The sequence below is a fragment of the Falco rusticolus genome, chromosome 3, assembly GCF_015220075.1.
Source record: "Falco rusticolus isolate bFalRus1 chromosome 3, bFalRus1.pri, whole genome shotgun sequence".
Taxonomy (NCBI): domain Eukaryota; kingdom Metazoa; phylum Chordata; class Aves; order Falconiformes; family Falconidae; genus Falco; species Falco rusticolus.
In genome coordinates, this window is record NC_051189.1 from 22,066,041 (window position 1) to 22,085,520 (window position 19,480).

General features: G+C 38.8%; 1 protein-coding gene across 2 annotated transcripts in view; it reads left to right on the forward strand.

Moving 5' to 3' along the window:
• The window catches only part of CSMD3 (CUB and Sushi multiple domains 3), a 720,137-nt gene that overhangs the window by 171,427 nt on the left and 529,230 nt on the right, over positions 1-19,480 (forward strand). The window lies entirely within an intron of this gene.

The following is a 19,480-nucleotide window of genomic DNA, read 5'->3' on the forward strand; positions in this document are numbered from 1 at the left end:
TTTTAAAGAAGGTGAGATTAAAACTCTTGACCACTGAATGAATTATTTTTCTCAGTTCCTAGAATAGAAAAAAAAATAATTGGGTTAGTGCTGTGTAATGGATTTGCATTATAAAAATACATCTATGGCTTTTTAGAATATATTTTCCATATTTTGGATCCTCTGTTGAAGCACATGACATTCTTTTTGGAGATTTGGAGTTTTCAGTAGGAGTCAGGCTATCCAATGACTATGTTGATGAGTGAGTTATGTTTTACCAGTTCTTTCAGTGTTCTGTAATTCTTAAAAAGTCATACCTTATGCCTAACACAATATCTGATTTTTCCTCTGAATCGTGATTCTCTTTAAAGCATGCATATAACCTTGTAAGGGAATATTCATGTTTGAACAAGCTTCCTGCTGATTGCTTTAAGTTTTGACTGTTGTATTGTTGTTTATCAAACAAATTTCAAATAGTACATAAGCTTCTAGGACATTATCCAAATGTAAAAACCTGCAGCATACATACCAATTAAAAAGTTAAAAACAGCCTAAGGTGAAATGCTTGTATAACACAGATGTGTTGAGATGAAAATGAGCGAGAACTCAGGAGAACTTTTCCTTTGCTTCAGTGCACTGAACAAACACAATATTTGGTTCAGATATTTATCCTTCCTGCAATAAACTTTTTCTGCTCCTTGTATAGGTACTGTAAAACTTTGCTGTCTGTGCCAATTGGGACCTCAGGTTATCTTCCAGGTAATTCAAATTCAGCTGTAGGTTCTAGGTAGGTGAGGGGGGACGAAGTCCACTTCTATTGAGCAAACGGGTTGATTTGAATTAGAAATTGTTGTGAACACAATAAAGAGCCAGGGAACCTATATGGTGGCTTGTTTTGCACAGTAATGACTTCCGAAAGGCTGAACAGAAACTATATTCAAGAATTAGGACAGGGAATATATGAGGAAGAACTTTACCTTGAGGGTAACAGAGCACTGGAACAGGCTGCCCAGAGAGACTGTGAAGTCTTCTTCTCTGGAGGCATTCAAAACCCTCCTAGACATGACTCTGAAACCTGATTTAGGTGAATGTGTTTTCACAGGGTGTTGTGGTTTAACCCCCGCTGGCAACTAAGCACCATGCAGCCACTTGCTCATTCCCTCTCACCCAGAGGGATGGGGAGAAGAATTGAAAAGAAATGTAAAACTCCAGAGTTGAGATAAGAACAATTTAATAGGTAAAGCAAAAGCTGCACACACAAGCAAAGCAAAGCAAGGAATTCATTCACCACTTCCCATGGGCAGGCAGGTGTTCAGCCGTCCCCAGGGAAGCAGGGCTCCATCATGTGTAATGGTTACTCGGGAAGGCAAATGCCATAATGCTGGATGTCCCCCCTTTCCTTCTTCTTCCTCCAGTTTATATACTCATATATACATGATGTCATACGGTATGGAATACCTCTTTGGCTAGTTCGGGTCACCTGTCCTGGCTGTGTCCCCTCCCAGCTTCCCATGCCCCTCCAGCCCTCTCGCTGGCAGGGCCCAAGGAACTGGTAAGTCCTTGACTTAGGATAAACATTACCCACCAACAATTAAAAAAATCAGTATGTTATCAACATTGTTCTCACATCACAGCCAAAACACAGCCCTGCACCAGCTACTGTGAAGAAAACTAACCCTATCCCAGCTGAAACCAGGACACAGGGGGCGGGACTCGATGATCTCCAGAGATCCCTTCCAACGCTGATCATTCTGTGATTCTGCGAATAGTGATGTAGATGAAAAAAATGAATACTGTTAGATCAAAGGAAAGAGATTAATTTAAAATGCAAAAAACTGGTAGCAATGCTTATAAAGCTGCAAAGGTTACACAAAGTAAAAAAGGCAGGGAACTTGGATGTAGAAAAATAATATAATTATAGAAAAATTCAGGTTAGAAAAGACCTTTAAGATCATTGAGTCCAACCATTAACCCAGGACTGGCAAGTCCACCACTAAATCATGTCCCAAAGTCCCACATCTACACATCTTTGAGATACTCCCAGGGATGATGACTCAATCCCTTCCCTGGACAGCCTGTTACAATGATTGACAACACTTCAGTGAAGAAATTTTTCCTAATATCCAATCTAAACCTCTCCTGGTACAACTTGAGGACATTTCCTCTTGTCCTATCACTTGCTACCTAGGAAAAGAGACTGACACCCACCTCTTTGCAACCTCTTTTCAATTAGCTGTAAAGAGCAATAAGGTCCTCCCTGAGCCTTCATTTCTCTGACCCCAGTTTCCTCACCTGCTTCTCATAGGACTTGTGCTCTAAAGCCATCACCAGCTCTGTTGCCCTTCTTTGGACACACTCCAGCACCTCAATGTCTTTCCTGTAGAGAGGGGCCCAGAACTGAACACAGTATTCAAGGTGAAGCCTCACCGGCGAGACAATCACTTCCCTAGTCCTGCTGGCCACTCTAGTTCTGATACAGGTCAGGATGCTGTTGGCCTTCTTGGCCACCTTGGCACGTTCCTGGCTCATGTTCATTCAGCTGTCAACCAACACCTCCAGGCCCTTTTCCACCAGGCAGCTTTCCAGCCTCTCTTCCCCAAGCCTGTAGGACCCAGCACTCAACCGTGTTGAACCTCACACAATTGGCCTCAGCCATTGATCCAGCCTGTCCAGATCCCTCTGCAAAGCCTTCCTACCCTCAAGCAGATAAATACTCCCCACAACTTGGTGCCATCTGCAAAAATACTGAAGGTGCACTTGGTCCCTTCATCCAGATCATTGATAGAGATACGAAACAGAACTGGCCCCAGTACTGGGCCCTGAGGAACACCACTTGTGACTGGCTGCCAGCTGGATGTAACTCCATTCACCACAACCCTTTGGACTCATACAGCCAGCCATTTTTTTTAACTAGCAAAGAGTATATGTGTCCAAGCGATTAACAGCCATTTTCTCCAGGAGAATTCCGTGGGAAATGGCGTCAAAGGCTTTAGTAAAGTCTAGGCAGACAACATCTATAGCCTTTCTAAGATGAAGTCCACAGAAATCCAAGGTAGAAGTCCTGCTATCCCCCCTCCTTTACTTCTCTGAGAATCAAAACCTCTATCATTTCATGATTGCTGAGCCCAAGACAGCCTCCAACTGTCATGTCACCTACAAACAAATGGGCCAGTGGGGCATCTTCTCTCATTGCCTCACTGACCAGCTGTGTCAGGCAGCTATCTTCCACAGACTCTAGGAACCTCCTAGACTGTTTCCTCTCTGCTGTGTTGTATTTCCAGCAGACATCAGGTAAGTTAAGGTCCTCCACAAGAACAAGGGCTAGCAACTGCGAGACTTCTCCCAGCTGCTTGTATGTAGAGGAATGAAGCTGTGTTAATGAGCATTGATAGTATACAACTGTGGGTTGGCTTCAGGGGTGTTGGGTTGGCTGATGTAGATAAGGTGCAGGTGTGGCTGGTTTTGTTAAGTTGTTGAGAGCCAATGAAGAGAGAGCAGTCGAGGAAGAAGCAGAGAGAAGAGAGAACAAGTGCCTGGGGTGAGGAGAGACCAGGAAAAGACAGCAGAGGGACTAGCATGAAGAGTATGCTGGTATAAGATGGTAAAAGACCTTGTTGCAGCTTGATAGTTTGGAGAGTGTTGTGACACTTGTAGAATATTTTGGCTGCCTCTTCATCCTTGTTGGGTGGTCTAGAACAGACTCCCACCATGATATCTGCCTTGTTGGCCTTCTTTCTCATTCTCAGCCATAAACACTTGAGTCTGTGGTCTTGTCTTAATGACAAGAGCTGTAATTAAGCTCTAGACAGTCAAAACACTCCCTAACATACAGGGCTATCCCACTACCTCTCCTTTCTTGCCTATCTCTTCTGAGGAGGTTGTAGCCACCCATTGCAGTACTCCAGTTGTGTGAGTCATACCACCACGTTTCCATGATGGCAACTATGATCTAATTTTCCTGCTGCACAATAGTTTCCAGCTCCTCCTGTTTGTCACCTGTGTTGTGTGCATTTTTGTAGATGCACTTCGGTTGGTCTATTGATCCCACCACCTTTCTGGGGTAGAATCCCTAATTCCTACATAGGCATTCTCAGGCTTTTCCATGGTTTCTATTACATCGATAACACTTGCATCTGCCACTTGCCTAATGCATTGCTAAATAAGAATTCTTCCAATGAACTTAATGGTGATGGTATGACCTGGTTTTGGCTGGGATAGAGTTAGTTTTCAGTAGCTGGTACAATGCTGTGTTTTGGATTTAGTATGAAAATAATGTTGATAACACGCTGATGTTGTAGTGGTTATTAGATAATCCTTACTCTAAATAAAGGACTTTTCAAGTTTCCCATGCTCTGCCAGTGAGCAGGTGCACAAGCCAGGAGGAAGCATAGCCAGGACAGCTGATGCAAAGTCGCCGAAGAGATTCCATAGCATAGAATGTCATGCCAGGGTACATACATGCATATAAGAGCAAGAATATAAAATATAAAAAAAAACATCCTGATTTCAAGTATCTTTGGATTAAATTTGTTTGTGGCACATCTATCATGCTACCTGCAAGACTACCTGCTATTTTGATCAAGGATGCTAAATGACCTTGCTCTTAACCAAATAATATTCTCTCGGACATAAATTCCAACACTGCATATTATCTGCTCTGTGCCAGCGCTATGGAGATGGTTTACAGACATTAGTGATTCTGTAGCCCTCTAGTCTCAGAATAAATTAATGCATAATCTGTACATTGTCAGCTCAGGAGTTGGCAGGCTTGGTAGACTCTGCTGCACTTCAGTCATCTCCTGGCTAGGCTAGCACACAGAAAGTCCAATTGAGAGATTTTCTAAACGTGCACGAATAATTACACTAAAAGTGCCCTTGTATTCCATCCCCAGAATTTCACTCTTCCAATCTTTCTAAAGATCAGTCTTCCTTCTTAATTGTTGTACCATCATTTGCATAACAGTCTGAAAGATCTATGGTCCACATCAAGAAGTTGCTAGCAAAAAGCTTTGTCATCAATATTTAGATGCATTATGAACAACAGCATGAAACTTATCAGCAAGTCCTGGAATGTTAAGAAAACAAGATTATATCTGGACAGTGTTCAAATGTTACCTACCCTCTGTTAAATAAAAACTTTCAGTTAGTGAACCAGTATTTTTTATAGAAAAATATGTCAAAAGTGAAGGTATAAATATAAACACTAAAAATAAACTTCCTTAAGTTAACGATGCCTGTCATATAACTTGTAAACTGAGGAAAGAAAATGGGATTTTGGAACAAAAATATTTTTTTCTTCTGAGTTGCATTCCCTCCGCCCCTCCCTGCCATCTATTTTTTTAGGGAGTTCTGGAGACAAACTGTTCATGTCTAAGTATAACATTTGTCATAGCTACCTCCAAAGATTTCATGTTGTTCAAACCAGCATTTCAGATTCATATGAAAATCTGAAGCAAACCAAAATAGCAGATGAAGATAAATGAACTGATTAAGTCACAGACACTTCTAGCAGCTAGGTAAACAGTCAACACATAATTTTCAAGGTCTTCTAACAGCTCCCCCCCTCCCAACACCCCCTCCTCCCCACCCGGAGGCTGCAAATCTTGGTGAAATTTATTTTGTAACACTATAAATTAAAAACCCAGAAAACAATCAACTGTATTTAATGTGAACAAATATTTGACAAGCAAAGTAACGCTGTGCAAACGAAAGCCTTTTGTAGAATTTGGAAATGAGGAATGCATAAAGACTGTTTTGCAGAGCTGGCTAATGAGGATGAGTATGAAAGTCCATCGAAGAATAAGACTGAAGTATGCTGTCACAAATAAAAAAAGGAATTCAGAACAGTCTGTCTTAAGGCATAGGCCTCAGGCAACTATTTGCAAGTGCCTGAAGAGCTATTTCAGGACTCAACTCCATTGACAGTAATTCTAGGTTCACCATGTATGGTGGGGTGTTTTTCATATATGAAGCAAGTCTAACATTTTGTACACACATATGTGTATACGCTGATTATTTCTTCTATTAAATATGCAGATAAATGCATAAAAATGAGAGTATTCTCACTGAGCTTCTATAATGCTGCATTGCTTGCTAGATTATCTTGACACCAAATGTGTTAGATGGTTGGGTTCAATTCAGCTTGAGCAGATCTAGGAGTTTTTTTACAGGGTCATTTTGAATATTGTGTACTATATTGCTTCTTTAAATTTTGATTGCTTTCTAGCTATATTATTTATTTTTTATTTATATATATGTATATTTTTATATTTGAACTTTGTGCAACTGTAAAATTGGTGTAAGTCAGCCTAAAACATTTCTTTGTCCTTCTGTGTAGGGTAGTTGCATATTATAATGTTTTCCTTTATGAAATGTATCCTGTGGACTTCTTCAGCAATGTAAGTGTGGTGTTAAGTGAAGAGGTGCACTTAAAAACATAAAACAAACTGTTGCTAGACAATTAGGAAGTGTTGCACTATTTGAACACCAGTCCCCTAGAGGATTCTATCCAGCACACTGGCAGGGTTTCCATGGAAACAACCACCCTATTAAAGCCTCCAAGAAGTCCTACCTTTCTCCAGATTCTCCCCTTGCTCCTCTTTTTTAACTAGTTTGTATTGTGCATAAGAGTTTAATTTCAAATGGTGCAATAGATGGAAGAATTTAATCTCCTCATTAAATGGAATATATCACTTTTCATAATAAGCTTTGAAATTCTGTGGACCAAATGCTCTGTCTTTGTGCTGCTGTTCTAATTTTAGGCAGTTTTACATTAGAAGGAATATGGCTGTTCATTTACTGAGGGTGAAGGAGGAAAAGTGACCAAGATGCTACATTTCTGTAATACTTTTTCTAGTGGCTTTAAAAAAAAAGTAGTACAACTTCACTTCCATAGCATGTGACTTACTAACTTGTTTACTCCATCTCTGATTTTACGTAGTTCTTAAAAAGTGCTAACACTCAGAGTGTGGTGTTTTTTCTTGGGCTAAAATGTTTGCATTTAAACATTTTTGCTGGGCTCTGAACTACGTGTAGGCAATCAAGACGTTTGCTGACAATTGCAGAGAAATCATACTTGCAAAAGAATATTGTTTAGCTGAGAAAGCATTTTAACAAAAGATTCATTCAACAGGATAGCAGTAAATACATTGTTAAATCTATCTTTGTAATGGAAATGAAATGGTATTAGCAATAGAAGCATCATACTCTTTTACAGGATTTATGAAAAATAAGAGTTTAAGGAAGTCTGGGGTTTTTGCATGGTTTTTTGCATTTCTCAAATGTGTCTTTCTTCTCATGAGAATTCATTTTCATATTATGTGACTCATTCACATCACCACCACTTAATATTTTAAATTCATTTCATATTAGCTCTCAAAATGTTTAGAAGTTAGAAAAGCTGTTTAATGAACAAAGAGTTAAAAAGCTCCCTGTAAGATCAACTTAAGTGAAGCTACAATTTGGAGTGGTGATTAGCTGGATTTGGAACAGGCAGGATGTGAGGGATTCCTTCAGCCATCTTCAGTATAGAAGTCTACATGTTCATTGATTGTTCGGACTACATTTAAGGCCACAAAGGATAATATAGCACCTATGGTCCGTCTAATGTTCACTGATATAATAAATCATAGAATCATTACATCACATAGTTTGGAAGGGGCCTCTGGAGGCCTCTAGTCCAACCTTCTGCTCAAAGCAAGGTCAACTACAGGAAGTTGCTCAGTGCCATGTCTAGTTGAGTTTTGAGTATCTCCAAGAATGGAGACTCCAGGCCATCTCTGGCCTTTGTTCTACTGTCTGACCTCACCATGGAAAATTTCTTTTTCCTTATATTGAATCAGAATTTCCCACATTCCAACTTGTGTTCATTCTCTCTTGCCCTTTCACTGTGCACATTTTAACAGAAACTGGCTACATTTCCTTTGTACTTTCCCAGCAGGTAGTTGAAGACAACAGCGAAAGCTCCCCCAATTCTCGTCTTCTTCAACCTGAACAGACCTAGTTCTTTCAGCTTCTCATGCCATATGCTCCAGACCCCAAATCACCTTGGCAGCCCTCTACTTGACTCAGTACAGTATGGCCATATCTTTCCCATTGTGGTGGGCTGACCCTGGTTGGACATCGGGTGCTTACCAAAGCTGCTCTATCACTCCTCTCCTCAGCTGGACAGGGGAGATAAAAGACAATGTATACAACATGTATTGAGATAAGGACAGGGAAAGATCGCTCACCAGTTACTGTCACAGGCAAAACAGACTTGACTTGGGGAAATTAGTTTAATTACTTTAATTTCCCAACAACCAAATCAGAGCAGAATCATGTGAATTACACCTAAGTCTTTAAAACACCTTTCTCCCACCCCTCCCTTCTTGGCTCAACTTCACTCCTGATTTTCTCTACCTTCTCCCTCCCGAGTGGTGCAGGGACATGGGAACTAGGGGGTTCAGTCAGTTCTGTTTCTGCTGCTCCTTTCTCCTCACGAGGAGGACTCACACTCTTCCCCTGCTCCAGCATGGGGTCTCTTCCATGGGAGACAGTCTTCCATGAACTTCTCCAACATGAGTCCTTCCCGTGTGCTACAGTTCTTCATAAACTTCTCCAGCATGGGTTCCTTCTATAGGAGACAGTGCTTCAGGAACAGACAGCTCCAGTGTGGGATCCCCCATAGTGTCAGCAAACATGCTGCAGCCTGGGCTCCTCTCTCTTCATGGGTCCACAAGTCCTGCCAGGGGCCTGCTCCAGCACAGACTTCCCACAGGGTCACGGCCTCCTTTGAGCACCCACCTGTTCTGGCGTAGAGTCCTCCACAGGATGTAGGTGGGGATCTGCTCCATTGTTAACCTCCACGGGCTGAGGGGCACAGCCCAACTCACTGTGGGCTTCACCATAGGCTGCAGGGGAATCTCTGCCCCAGTGCCTGGAGCACATCCTCCATCTCCTTCTTCACTGATTTGGGTGTCTGCACAGTTGCTTCTCTTACATATTCTCTCTTCTCTTTTTGGTTGCAACTGCAGTCGCTGTTGTGCAGTTTTTACCCCTTCTTAAATATGCTATCCCAGAGGTGCTACCACCATCGCTGATGGGCTTGGCCTTGGCCAGCAGTGGGTCCATCTTGGTGCCAGCTGGCATTGGTTCTGTCAGACATACATGAAACTTCTAGCAGGTTCTCACAGAAGCCACCCCTGCAGCCCCACCTCTACTAAAACCTTGCCATGCAAACCCAACACATCCACACTGGACTTTTGAATCAGATATGTGCACCTTAAAAGCACCTATTTCTCATAAATTATTATGGAAAGAGCATAAGGTGAATAGCTCAAATATAGAAGTTTACTATGTATGTATATAAAAAGTTAGGTGAAATGACCAGTTCCATATGTTAAGTGGATTATGCAAATGCAAAGAGAAAGAAACTGCTGGAAATATCTATCTCAAAGTACCAGACTATGAATAAGAAGTATCATGAGAGAAGACAAGAGGTAGCAGGCAAGAAGATTCTGAGACATGAACAGAGAGTTTTGACACTGTTAATGGAAAAAACCCTCACAAGTCAAAAATGGGACAGAGATAAAATAATTTGTAAAAAATTACAGTGATTATAGGGTATTGATAAAAGAACCAAAAGAGATTGTCAAAGCTGAGGCACTGATGAGGGGATGCAGAAGGCATACAGTTGGGAAGAGTCTTCAACTTTTCCAGAGAAACAGCTGCTTGTATGTTCTGTTGCATGCATATGTGAATCTGATTTGAAAAAAAAGCAGAAACTTTTGAGTATGAACTGTATAAAGCCACATTTTCTTTTAGCTTTTTTCCTTGTCAAACAACATATGATAATATTGAGTGGCTGCTACTTTTCAAGTGCTATAACCATTGTGGTGTGTTCTGCCAAAACCCGGTACATTCTTTTTGCTGAATTCAGTTAAAGATTTTCAGTGTGGCAAGAATTAAAGCATGGAAATTCTCTTGTCCACAAACTTAACAGACTGAATGGCAAGAAATCTAACTGCAACTCTTGTAAAAATTTGTTGATTAGAGCATCTTATGTTCATAAAAAGAAAGCAAAAATAATCTAGCAAGATAAACATCATAAATCTGCTGAGTTTTTAATAAACAAATAGTATATATTTGCTAGAGAAGTCTAACAATAATGTCATATATTTTTCATGTGTCCTTCAAATGATATTCATAAAGATAAAATTACTAAATATATTATTTATGTGTAGTATTATATAAATGCAGACAATACTTTTTATAAGATACATATATATATTTATACAAAAACTAGAATGGAATGCCTTTCTGTATGTATCCGTGATCCTGTTATATTATTTCTGAGGTAATTTAGTTCACTTCATATGTTTGAAGTGGTATGCCACAGACTGAGAAGTGTATTTTTTATTTTTCACAAGTTCTAATATTTTAAAAGCATAACCTTTCACTATTGTTTTTTAATCATTTCTGCAGAGGTATATGAAATTCCTGAATCAGACAATGGGGAAGGAAATATGTGGAACATGGTTCCAAAATAGTAGTCATCTTCATTTAGTTGACTTTATTGTAGACTGAGAGAACTATAAGCTTTTATAGAAAATACTTAGGTTTCAAATATGAGAAGAAAATAATTAATAGAGTTGTAAATATAAATCGTTTTTCAACATACAAAAAATAAAGTAAGAAAATTAATTACTTCTATTCAGTCACAGCCCTAGTCCTTCAAAACCAAGCAAATAAAAACCCAAGGCAAAAATCTCCATTTTCTCTGGTGGTGGTTGGCTGTAGCACAAAGAAGTTATAAAAAAATTGAGTGGTAGACCTTACAAATCATGGTTCTCTGGTGCTTCCCCTTCTGTGGATTTTCAGTGCCTAAAGTGAGATTGTATTCACACTCCATTTTCTGTAATGGGAGAAGTAACCTCTCTATCCAGCTGCATATTTTCATTAAAATCTTAGCAATGTTTTTCAAAATGTGTTTTTACTGCAAAATTTGATTCAAGTTAGGCTATAGATTCAAAAGCTGCTGGAGTGGGAAGAGGTCAAGCTGAAATTCTTAGTGTTTGTATAATCAATTCAGCATTGAATTTCAACAATGTAGTCCTGAGCTTCTCTTGCATTTTATTATGCAAGTAATCATATGCACTGTTTTCCTAAGTGTAATGTTTAATTTATATGACAATAATTTATGCTCTTTTTGAATTATGTAACTTTCAGGTAGGGTGTGTTGTTACATAAGGAATGTGTTTTTCTTTGATTCTGTTACACTGACAATATGTTGAAAATAGCATGTTATGCATTTTATTACTGTATTATTACACTTACCTTTTAAAATTCTTTTGATATGAAAATTAACGTGCTGACCTAGGGTTATTTTCCTGAGGTACCTCTAAATACCTTTACTGAGTAAAAATCTTGCTTTAGTAAATCTGAAATGCCATTGGTCCAGATAGAACTGCAAAATCTATCCATCAGTACACATGCCATTCCATCATCTTCATAAGCAATATGATATAGCAAGTCATGGATGAGAAGTGCTGCAACTGAATATGTATCTAGCAGGGAGGTAGAGTCAGTTGTCATGGGTATTTAGAAAACTGACAAATCAAACCAGTTTTAAACTTCAAAACTGAATTTTACTATATCCACATATTAACAGCATACTTTGTGGAAACAGTTCTTATGTATTATTAATTAACATCATTACTCAAGCTGTTGTCTTAAAAACTGTTAAGTCTGGAAAACAAAACCTTGCCAGTCATTTTCACGTAATGGTCAGGACATTACTTGTGCTTATCTTGTAACTTTTTTACTCCTATGTGCAGCTACAAACATCTTTGTTGCTTTAGTGATCACAGTGCTCACTCACACTGTTACCAAAATCTCGGAATGAAGAACTTATCAACACCAATGTGATGTAGATAAGCAGACACTTCTTTATTAATGGCTGGGTGCGTGAGTGAGTCCTCTCACGATCAATGCACACCAAGTTTCAAAATCATACACCATATATATAACTTATTAATGCATATTCATTAAGTATTCATGCATAATCATAATATTTCCCGAAAATCATTAACATACTCTCCTCCCATATTCGATTCTGCGCAGTAAAGGTTAGAAAGGTCCAGAAATGGCCCTGGGGTATGATTTGGGTAGGTGATATATGAGTCGTGGTCGCGATCTCCCCCTGCCGGAATTACCTTTCAGTAAAGTTCACGGTTTCTTGGCAGGTAACTACAAGTTGTTCCAGTCTACTCTCCCCAGTTCCCATTAATTCTATATTCTGACATTTCAATACACTTTCTACATACAGAAGACTAGTCAAATACAAAGAAATCCTCTCCCCAGTTCCCATTAATTCTACATTCTGACATTTCAATGCATTCTCCTAGTCTACCCGTAAATACTGTATCCAATCATCTTGAATCTTAAGTCTGTTATCTAAGTTCTAATCATTCCTGCTAGGTGATTCTGACCTATTCTTTTGGCCTTGCTACAGGGCTGTACAGAGGATTTCATAGCAGTTTTGCTGTGCAACTACAAGTTTCATTAAAATATATTTCTTATTCCAAATGATTTTATAAAAATCAAATACAGTCAATTAATTCTAACTTATTAGCAGATCTGTAACAATATGTTTCTCAAAAATGCTTGTATATTTTGTCTCTATGGCATCACAACATCACAAAAATGCTTATGTACTACTGGTTATGCTGTTACATTGATTATACTGTTTCAGTGCACTTATACTGAGGTTCAAGGTCAGCAAATATATATATTCTGATTAATGCACTTTATAGCTATCGTAGATCTCTGCTCTAGCTACAGGTATCAGAAGGAAAAAAAAAAATGAAAAAAAAGGAATTCTAGCTCTCTGACTTCTCATCTGTTGAGAAGCTGGTGATACTGAGTTAAGATGTCTGTATTCATGCCCTTTCAATATTTATTTCACCCAGACACTTCAATAGCATGATTCCATTGTATTCAGATGTTCCATTTTCAACATGCTGCAAATAAACAGTGATGGATTATCACATATGATAGTAGGATACTGTAAATCCTTATTTTAATTACCTTGATCAGGAAAGCACTTTGACAGTAACAACATGTATTCAGCTTTTTGAATACCTTGAAAAGATTTAAAACGTAGTATGAAGATACTTCACAAAGATTTATGACACTGAACAGTTTAGCGTCTTGTATTTTAAAACATTGTATCCTTTCAATACTTTGTGTCTGCAATTCAAACTAAAATCACTGTGAGCTGGAGGTATGAAACTTCTTACCTGGTGTAATCTGCTCAGCTGGCATGGAGTTAATTTTCCTCATAGCAGCCCCTACATCATCAGTTTTAGATGGGTTACCAAAATCAGTGTGGAAAACATACCAATGTTGCAGCTATTGCTGAACAGTGTCTACACAGCATCAAGGCCTTTTTCTCTGTCTCTCACTGCCCCTATCTTTCCCAGCAATTAGGCTTCGGATGGACAGGAGGCTGGGAGAAGACACAGCTGGGACAGCTGACCCCAGCTGACCAATGAGCTATTCCATCCCTGCCATATAATGTCATGCTGATCAATAAAACTGGGGAGAGGTCAGTGTTTTTTTCAAAGTAGCCATTGTTCAAGGACTGACTTGGCACTGGATGGTGAGTGACATCTCTTGTTTTTTGTTTGTTTGATGGGTTTTTTTCCTTCTCTTTCCTCCTGCCACCTTCACTCATTAAACTGTCTTTTGACCCATAAGCTTTCTCACTTCTGCCTTTCTGATCCTTTTCCCTACCCTGCTCGGGACGAATAAGTGAGCAACTAGGTAGGGGCTGACCTGCCAGCTGGGTTCAACTCACCACACCTTGTCAGGTTATCGAAAGTTTGGAATCTGATGTTTTTATTGAAGCAATCTGTAAAGCTAATTTTTACTTAATAGGTGCAAAATAAGCCTGAGATGTGTATGGCCATCAGTGCCAGAAGGATCAGCAGCATGTGTAGCACATATCCTGTTCTAGGATGGATATGGGAATGAAGGATGAGAGTTGTGTGACCCTTAATATTAATAAAAATGTTGTAATACTTTATCTGAATAAAGCATTGGAAAGATGTATGTTATTTTTTATTTATTATTATCTCAGTTTTGTTATCATTGCTTTTTACAAAAGATCATTATTCCATGTTTTGGCATGTATTTAAGTCCTGGTAATTGAAATTTTGTAGTTCTTAGTAGCTGATAACAAGCTACTGAAAATAAAAAGAAACGTTTGGACCATGATCCAATCACTTTCTAAGTCTGAAGTAGTACAATGGACACCAAGCCAGGATTTTAGGTTGCTTGTTATGCATGCACTGCAATTTTCCTGGAAAAAAATCTATAATGATTTTGAGCACATATCTTTAATGCACTGGGTTCTTATCATAAATCAGAATGGCTCTGAAGATGCCATTATGACCTGTTGAGTAAATGATGTGTGAAATAATAAGAAGGATGTATATGTTTCAAAATGGCTTACAGAAGGGTTGGTTCTGTTAACTTCCCAGTGAACAAGATGAGGCTGAACAGCCTGTAGGTCCCTGAAATGCCCCTCTTGGCCTTCTTGAAGGTAGGAGTGACTTATACTTTCTTCCAGTCTTCAGGAACCCCATACAGTCACCACAGCCTTTCAGTGATCATCAACAGTGGTGTTGCAGTGACATTGGCCAGCTCGTGGATGCATCCCACCAGATCCTGTAGACTTATGTATGTCCAGTTTGTCTAAATGTTCCCTAGATTGATCCTCTACCACTGAGGTTAATTCTTGCTTGCTCCAGACTTTCCCACTGGTCTGGAATTCCTGAAGGCAATTTTTACTGAGGCAAAAAAAGGCATTGAGTACTTTGGCCTCTTCCATGCCCTTTGTCACAAAGACCCCTGCCCCATTAGCAGAAGCCTCATATTTTCCCTAATCCTCCTTTTGCTGCTGATAGACCTGTAGAAGGTATAACACACTTGTGTTTGGAATTTTTGATAAGTGCACTCTATCAAACTTGTGGATTGTTTGTGATCTCTGTGTGATCTCAGGGTAGTGCAAGTCCCTAAGTGGACCAGGGCCTGCAAATGCAAGGCTTCTTTCAGTTGTTTGAAGAAGGCTTCATCTAGTTCTTCCCCCATCATCTCCTCTCCATGATTCCTATTTCAAAGCTGTTCTCACCAGGTTGGCCAGCCTGTTGGCAAAGATACTTTTGCCTCAGCTCTTGGATCCTATCTCTTCCAAGCACTTCTTAATCCTCAGAGATGGTCTTATTGCAATAAAAGCTGATTGTCCACATCTGCTCTGTAACCACATGTTGACCAACAGGATATATTCACTCCCCTTCATGCACTTTCCCCTTACTGGCAGCACTGAGAAAAAAAAAAAAACACCTGAGCCCCCACTCAGCCCTTGACTCTCACCCAAGGTTTGTGTAGCCATGCTTGGTATTTTCCAGGTAGTGCCCACAGGAAAGAGCAGCAGGAGTCCTCAGGCCAGAGAAACCTCAGCAGCACCTGGGGTCTGAGCCCCTGGAAAACATCAACCCTCCCTAGATGACAGGTCAGAAGGTGGAGGCCTGCATCTCCTGCAACAGGGATTCTTCCCAATACTGTCATTTCCCACTTCCTCCTGGTTCTGCTGCAGAGCTCAGGCTCAGCTGGCTCGAGTGCTTTGTTGACACAGGTCTCAGCCCCTCATCTGCTACCAGGGCACTGATCTACTCTGATGCTGCAGTGCTGCAGGAGGAGCAGGAGTTGTCCTCTTGGTGTCAGAAGTCCCAAGCCTCCAGCCTCTATCATCATGGCGTCTCCATCTCCTGCAGTACTGAAAAGGTAGTGGTAGCAGCAAAGTTAGTGAGGTTTCTCTGCATTCATTAGGTAATTTGGACTATTATCTACCATTAAATCACTAATCAGGTGAAAAATAATTTGTTGTCTGCATATACATTGTGTGTTCCTTTTCATCCAAAAGAAGATTTTGAGTGTAACAATAAATTCGTCTGGTAGTAGGATGAGGTATGAGTGGCAGAGGCATTTGGGTACAGGAAGGAGATATATTCGATTTCTACTTGAAAAACTTTGTACATCCCTCAAGCAGAACACTGAAACTCTTATTTCTAAATGATTCTGTGGTGTAAAAATCTTTTGCTTCAAATTCTCATTTTAGTTTTCCAAATTTGAACATGTCTGTGAACTTTTCAAATGCAAGCAGACTTAATGTAAGTTTGATAAATTTTGGCAAACAAGGTAACAGAGCTGCCAAAGCAGTCGTCATAAATTGGCTGAGAAAATGTCTTCAGAAGAGGTTAAGTCCTGTTTTTCTCTTCTGGCAAAGCAGTAGTCACAGATCACATTCAGAAGTGCTGAATTTTAAGGTCTCTGCATAATTAAGCAACTACAAAAATCTTGACTCTGAAATCTTGAAAACATTTTGTCATCCTTAGGCATTTTGTGCTAGGATAAAAGGCAGATTCTTTTAGATATGTAATGTTACAGGAGTAAAGAGATCACAAATGTGCCACACAAATTGTGTTTCCTGTTTGCACAGTGCTTGGTAAGAGTACACTTTGTTGTTTAGCTGTTTTATAAACCTGAGCATATGGAATTGTAAATTTACGAAATATATTTTGATGAACATTTGCATTTTTTCTTCAGTTATAAAAGCAAATTATTTTAAGCTTCATGCTCCTTGTAATCCAGTTGCCATGAGGTCAGAAGGTTCAAAGGACTAGACAATGGAAATTATGACAGACTTTTATCCCACTAAGGTCCTATACCGAATGTAATGTAGAAAATTAGTAATAGTTGTTTGCATGGTGGTTTAAGTAAAAAAGATTCAAGTGGTCTCATTCCACAGTTCTTATAGCAAAGATAAAAATGATTGAAGATGTATGCACTGCAATCCTTTCTGCATTAGATGGTATGAAACTTCAAGTCACTTGCTCTGAGGAAAAAAATACAGTTTTAAATATGAGGCCAAGACAGCTGGAAATAAAACAAATGGAAGTATTGGGTTTTTTTCTCTAATCTTGTTCTAGATATTCTACTAGAATATGTGCAGGCAAGTTTAAAAAATAGTATATCACTTCAGAGAATACAAGCTCCTCTTTTTGTTTTTTTTTCAATCTGTTTGGTCACTGTTGTTCTTTCCTATCTCTAAGCTATCATAGAAATAAGAGAACTTATTTTAGGACACAAAGAGGTTATCAAATCCAACACACCTTTCAAATCTGACTTTAAAAGCAGATATATTTGCTTAGGGTCTTGTTCATCACTTTTGAAAATCTCCAGGAATGGAAATTCCACAACCTCTCCAGGTAAATTGGTATCACAATCATCCTCTCAAATAGCATTTTTTTTTAAATTATTCTTGATGTCTAAATAGAATAGCCTAATTTACAATTTGTGACCATTGCCTCTTGCCTTTTTGCTGTGCGCCCTAGAACAATGTTTGACTCCCAAATTTTCCATAGCCTCCTTTTAGGTAGTCAAAGATTGGATGTTCTACCCAAACATGTAAAAATTATTGAAATCTTTTAAACCATATTTTCTTTACTGTACATTTAAGCATATTTTTCTTTCTGAATCTGCTTCCCAAATACTGTAACTCTTACGAATGAGATTTAAAATAAAGAAGTTTTTGGTGCAAGTATAAGAAACATCCTTTATAGCAGTATCTCATAAACACTTCTTTGAAGACACATTTTTACACTTGGGATTATGAAGAGGAAGCATACCTTGCATATAACTTATACCACAAATTTATTGCTAGTATAATGTAAATGTTAGAGTTTAATCATGATTAGTCTGATCTATGTGTTTCAGAAAAGAGAAGAATAATAATGAACATAGAATTGTTGTACAATGGCCTGAATATGTCAGTGCCCACAATGAAATAACCCTGCAAACAAACCTTACAACTCAGAAATTTCAGTGTCACTGAGTCAGCTAAGGATTTGGTCCCACCTTATAGCTTTAGTTGCAGATTAGATAAAGAAATCATACAGTACCTATTGTTCAGGTCTTGACACATCCAATTTTGTCCCATAACAGTGTTGAAACAGACACATTTTATTGTCCATTCAGAGTTTTAGACTCTTCACCAAGATGTACATAGATATGAATGGGGCTGACTAAGGTAGGAGTACAGCTGTCGTAGGTTTCCTTTACAGGTCACTACAGAAAAGAAGATACTTCCAGTGGATAACCCTCATATAGTATGTAGTGAGACATTTCAGATTTTGTTCTTATCTCTAAATCCAAAGGAAGTATGAAGTGATTGTTCATAGCTTAAGTGTCTGTGTTAGGTAGAGGCATGATTTGGACCTAAGATAGTAAGGTTTTATGAAGACATGTACCTTTCTGTGGCTAAAGCTGGTTTGTTTGTTGGAGGTTTGGTGGGGTTGTTTGTTTGTTTGTTTGTTTTTTGCTTTTGCATATCTCGGTGGTGTAAGCGGTTCATGCTTTAAGATGTTTTAATGCTTTTTTTTTTTTGAGGTAAGTCACATAAAAACAACTCATAAGATTTAAGAGCTGTCAGGCAACAACTCTTAAGATTAAAATGTATCCATCACACAGTGTTGTCATATATTTCTGTCTATTATATATTCAGGGATTTTTGAGAAATGATAAATTTTCTAACAGGAACATCTCAACTGAACTGTAATTGATTTTTCCAACCAAACTATAAATTCTGCAAAATTCTATTCAGGTATTATTAATAAATGAATTTTAAACTGGAAAATTAGTAACATGATGTACCTGATAATGAAATAGACATTAGTAATTTTTATGATACAAATCAAGAGACATTTAAAAGTCCATTGTTTTATTGAAATTTCAATTTTGAGTTCATGTTACTATTTTATTAAAACACTAACAAAAATACCTATGCTTTGTTGGGTCTGATCAAAAAAGTCTGATTTTCCCCCCTAATCTAGCTAAATTGGTAATATTTGTCAAAATGGAATTCAGAAATTGAAATATTTAAATATTTATTTAAATATATGGGTTTTTTTCAGAAGCATAGCTTTTGAGGTGGCAAGGAGGAACTTCAACTGGGGATGAAGCACTAACAGATTTTGAAGCAGTCTTTAAAAGCAGAAGTGATCTGTACTAAAGAAGTTCAAGGAGGGAGTTTGAGCCGCATTCAAATCTCTGAAATTGTGTTTAAAGACCTCTCTGGGCCATCTGTTCCACTTCTTGACACTCTTTATCGTGAAAAGGTTTCTCCTTATATGCACTGTGAGCATCCCGTCAGATCCATTGCCTCTTGTTCTCCATGCACCACAGCAAATAACTTGCCTCTGTCATCTCAATAGGCTCTCCATAGGCACTGTGGGTACTGTTAGGTTAGGCCTCCGTAAGCTGCCTCATCTCTGGGTTGAGCTAGCCCTGTTCCTTCAGTCTCCCCAGCACTCCAGTCCCAACAATCCTGGTGAACCTTTGTTGAATTCACTGCAGCATATCCATGTCGTTTGACTTTTTTTTTTTACTTTTTTTTTTT